This window comes from Eubalaena glacialis, chromosome 3 (assembly GCF_028564815.1).
Source record: "Eubalaena glacialis isolate mEubGla1 chromosome 3, mEubGla1.1.hap2.+ XY, whole genome shotgun sequence".
NCBI classification, from domain to species: domain Eukaryota; kingdom Metazoa; phylum Chordata; class Mammalia; order Artiodactyla; family Balaenidae; genus Eubalaena; species Eubalaena glacialis.
This window is the reverse complement of record NC_083718.1, coordinates 171651506-171656510: the sequence shown is the minus strand read 5'-3', so window position 1 is coordinate 171656510 and position 5005 is coordinate 171651506. Positions and strand designations below refer to the sequence as shown.

General features: G+C 55.5%; 1 pseudogene; it reads right to left on the bottom strand.

Annotated features, from left to right (window-relative positions):
* Window positions 1-383: 383 nt before the first annotated feature.
* On the bottom strand, window positions 384-1000 carry LOC133088800 (WASH complex subunit 3-like; annotated as a pseudogene).
* Window positions 1001-5005: the final 4005 nt, after the last annotated feature.

The following is a 5005-nucleotide window of genomic DNA, read 5'->3' as shown; positions in this document are numbered from 1 at the left end:
GATCAATTCCAAGAGAACACCTCGTTACCGAGGACTATAGCCCGGGACACAGTCTCTAAGAGAGCTGAGGAACTGCTTGGAAGAGGCAGTGGGAGGTGAGCATATATGTGATTTTGAAGAAGGGGTACATGCACTCACACACACATCTTGGTAGAAGGTTGCTGCTAGTCACAAGGCACAGATATCTCAGCTAAAGATTTTAGTGCTTTTCTTTTTTTTTATTATAAATGCTTTATTTATTTATTTTTTCACAGAGGAAGCTTGGTGGTGGATATGTAGCCATTTGATGTTTTTATGACTAAGAGTTAAAGTTCAGGCTCTCTTTCTTATAGAATGTAAATGTGCACCAACACATGTATATGTAATTGTTATCAAAATTAAGCTTAGTCACTAAAAGAAGATTCGCTGTCTGAACTTTCTTCTGTATTTTTTTCACCTTCAACATCAGGCACTGGGGCATCTGGCCTCTCAAGGAGATCTGGGTCTAGTCCTTCCTATATCATTTTGTTTCTTATCGCCATCACTGGAACACCCACTTGAACCATTTTGAGATATCTGGCATATCTTATGTCCTTGGCTACTGTTAAGATATTTTCTGGTGTTACTTCACTTTCCTGTGGTCCAGAGTCCTGTAAACTGTCCTGTGATTGCTCTGCAGTGGTTTCAGAATGGGTTTCATTTGTGATCCTAGTGACACTTATAGGAGATACTTCAAATATGACGTCATCTAGCCCTGGGCTAGATGACAACTTTGCATCTAAAATATTGAGGTTGTTTCAGTTTGCTGGATACGAAGAGAAAGGTCTGCCAGCTTCTCCTCACAAACTGCAGAAAAGGGGTTGAGGAACTGTACCGTGTGCACCACAAATTGGTTTAGAAATGCCACCGTTCTTTTCTGTTGAGTAGCTGGCACCTTAGTCAGGTCTATGCCTGACCCCGTGAGAGGAAGCCCATCCTCATCCATCTCCTCAGCGGGCGGGGGACCCAGGGCTCACCCACAAACCCCTCCCCGACCGGGCCCGCCCAACCCCGTTATAGCGTCCTAGTGCTTTTCTAAGTGTGGGAAGATGCAACAAATTGGGCTGTCTTTGGCTGGGGCTGGGTTGTCAATCAAGGGAGGGTGGGGTTTGGAGACAACTGTCCTCCTGCTGCCACCAGGCCACGGGAACTGCAGGGTCACCGCCACTCAGCCTGGCCCTGCCCTTGGGTGGAGAGAGGGCTTGGCTGGGGTGTCTGCGCTTTTGGTCACTGGCCTCCAGCTCAGCTCAGCATGGGCTCAGCCTTCTGGGCAGCTGTCCTGTTGGCGGAGTTGGGCATTTTGTGTTCTGGGAGGCGTAGCCTGTCTGTTCCTGCTCTCCTGGGGAGCCTGGGGGAGCTGAGGGCTCTGAGGCAGCAGGAGAGACCTGCCAATGAGATGAACGAGCAAGGCCAGCATCCCAGGGCTAGGTCCTTGAGGCACCTAACAGAGCCCAGGCGTGCCCCAGGCCCAGGTCAGCCACAGTCTTGTAGGCTGTCAGGAACTCCAGGGACAGGGTTTGCTCAGACGTGGAGGCCTGGGGTTGGGAAAAGGCGGAGTCTTTGGGAAATGACCGAGCTGCTCCCACAGTTCAGGGTAGGGAGCAGGCTGGGCGCTGCCGGGGCTCTCTGGGTCCAGGAGAGCACAGGCCACCGTCAGGGTCCAGGCTCTGTCACCAAGGGCTCAGCCTCTGCAGCTACGAAGACCTGGGGTTGAATCCCACCTCTGACACTGCCCGCCTGGTAGGATCCTGGGAAAATGACTTGACCTCTCCAAGACCTAGTTTCCTCATCTGTACAGTGGATTCTGGGCACCTCCCATTGCAAGTTCATTTTCTCCACATGCAGATAGGAGGTGAGAAAGTGCAGGCCCTCGAGGCACAGGCTCACTGCCCTCCCCTTCTGAGGGAGCCGGCAGGTGGGAACCCTCCCATCTGACCCTCCAGGGGGCGTGGAAGACCACTGGCCCTGGACTGGGAGTCAGGTGGCCTTGCTGGTGGCCTTGCTGGCCCCTCCACGTGTGGCCCTGGGGCCTCGGGGGGCGTGCCCCTCCCCCTGCTGCCCCAAGGGCTCTGTGAGGGGAAAGGGACCCCGGGAGGAGTGAGGAGAATCGTGGCATCCTGGGGGAGGCAGAGACCTGGAGGTGGTCCAGGCCCACCCTGATCTCAGAGGAAAGGAAGCACACACGTTCCCCTCATCCTTGGGTTGTCCCCAGCCCCAGGGGTGACTGAGGAGCTGAGAGGGTTGGTCCTGCTTGGTTCCTTCCTGCCGGCCATTCAGACCCTTAACTCCAAGCTCACCCCCTTCCTTCCCCAGCTCTCACCAGCCTCCACCCCCGTTAGGTGAGGTTCCCTGGCTGCTTCAGCCCCTCCCTCGCAGGGCTGCTGGAATCAGACTGGCCACGCGGACATGGCAGGGGCCCCACCAGTGTCCTCTGGCTGAACCCCACATCCCTGCCCCTGGGCCTCAGGGCCAGATGGGCCTTTGTCGCACAGCTCAGCAAGCCCTGTCTGCTACCTCACCCAGTGAAGGGAGGGCACGGGAGCAAGAAGGCAGGTGGATGGCTTCACAAAAACATTTTGTCATCCTACCGCTTTTGAGGTGCCAGGGATACAGCAGCAAAAGGTCCAGGTCCTTGCTGAGCTTACAAAATAATTGAACTCACTTCTCTATTTTTTTTGAGGGGAAAACTGAGTTCTGGAGAAGGTAAGTAACATTCCCACTTTATAGGTAAGGAGAGTAGATTCAGAGACGTCAGGTGGCTGGATTTAAATCTTACAGCTAGTGAGTGGCAGAGCGGGCTGCAAAGCATAGTGCGTCCCGAGCCGGCGCACTCGCCGCTGTGAGGAACTGCCCAGGGCCCAGCGCCTGCGGGCACGGGGACGGGGATGCACCGTGTCGGGGTGTCGGGGGCTGTCCAGCCCTGGCAGAGGTTAATGGTGTGTTACTGCAGGGGCTGCAGGGGCTCCCTTTGCATCCGAGGAAGGCAGGATGCCTTCAATCATCAGAAGCAGGTGTTGTGTTTGCCTCCTGGCTGAAGTCTTCCTTGAAGGTAATAAGTAAAGCGGGTACATTAGGGAAGTGACAGCCCCGGGGCTCGGGGGGGGGGAGGATAAGGGGGGATGTGGTGCAGACCTAGAAAGAGGGGTTTGGCCACCAGGAGAGGAGATACCGCAAATGGGGGCTTTTCTGTGAGCCCACGACACCCCCGTCCCAGGGAGAAGGGGGCCTCAGTCTGTGCTTTCCTCTGAGGATTGTTGTGGGGAGGGCGGTGGGGGGCAGGCAAGGCAACCCTAGAGGAGGAGTTAGGCACACGGGGATCCCCCAACTCCCTGCTGTGTGACTTTGGGCAAGTTGCCTTCCCTCTCTGGGCCTCAGTTTCCACATCTGTAGATGGGGCACAGTGATTTGACCAGCCCCGCCCTCATAGGGTGGTTGAGGACATGAGCCTTAAAAGCTGCACAGATGGACACTCAGGAGCAGAGGGGCAGTGAGGGCAGTGGTCGGGGGCCAGGGGTGGAGTCGGCCACAGGTCCTGGTTCATATCCAACCTATGACCTCAGGCAAGTTCTTTCATGGTGGCCCAGCAATCTTGTCACTGAGCTCTTCATCCAAAACTTTTAGCCTCCATAAATCATTTTTAATAATGTACCACCTTGTAATTACTGCAAAGCCTCCAGAGGAATCAGATGCACTTTAGACACAATGAACTAATTATTGTCAGGTAAGTGAGTCACAATCGGGGAGCAGGGCTGAATTTCACACAGAGTCTCTGTCTGCTGCTGGGCACCAGCCTGAGGACCATCTCTAACAGTGACTTAGTGGGCGCTCCAGGCTTATTCCAGGTAAACAATGGCCAGGATTTGGGAAGGGGACTGAGGCACGGGTTATACCTGGAGGTTACTGAAAACCACATCGCTGCAGACAAGGGCAGTGGGAGCGTGGGGTGTATGTGGGTCCCCTTCAAGGCTCCTTAGCGACAGGTGGGTGACCTTGGGGCTGAGATTTAACCTCTCAGATCCTCAGTTTCCCCACCCAGAAGGTACAGCTGTTGAACACTCCTTCACAGGGAGGATGTGAGGGTCACAGGAAGCTCTCAGCATGGTGCCTGGCACACAGCAGGAGCTCAGAGAAGCAAGTGTCTGTTGACTTGAGATGGTGCCCAGGCAACTTGCTGAGCTGGGGTAGGGAGCCCTAGCTTCCAGCCCTCACCCGTCCCATCCCTGGTCTTCTGAGGATGCTCTGGGCACCACTTGGCAGCAGGAGGGTGGGTCAACATTGAGATGGCCTGGACGTGGAACAGCGAGGATCTGGACAATGTGCTTCCACCAAGGTAGACAGGAAGGTGACAGGTGATGGGAGACAGAACCTGACATTCTGGTGACAAGTGAGAGATGGCTGGATGGACCAGGCCGGGTGTCCAGCACTGGGTAGTATGCAGACAGGAGCAGCTCCATCCATCAAGGAGGGCTGCTCTCTGGCTCCCAACAAGGCTCCAGGCTGTGGAATCTGGGGTGCTGCTGGTGCTCCACCGCTGTCCCCTTGGCACCCCCGTCTCAGACTTGCTGAGTCTCCCACTTCAAGTATCCTTGGTGCTTCCTCTGAGGACTTCCTCTTGGCCAGCACACAGAGCAAGCTGGGGTGCTGGGGAGTTGATGCCTAGAACCAGCCCTCAGCCAGCGAAGGTTGGGGTTGGATGTAAACCCTCCCATTTCCTTTCCCTTCCCCTCCAGTGGGGGCAGCTCTGAGATGTGTTCTGCATCACCTTCCGGATTGCCCCGAAGCCGGGACTGAGGCCCTGCCACCACAGCAGTCACCGGCTCAATATGCACCTCTTACTGGCTTCCTTCCCTTCCCTGTCTCACTTCCCCAGTCCTCCTGATGCCTACCTGGACCACCTCCCCAATAAACCACTCACCCTCCAATCCTTATCGCAGGGTCTGCTTCTGGGGAAGCCAAGACAGGGGGTAAGAGGGGAGGAGTGGCCCCA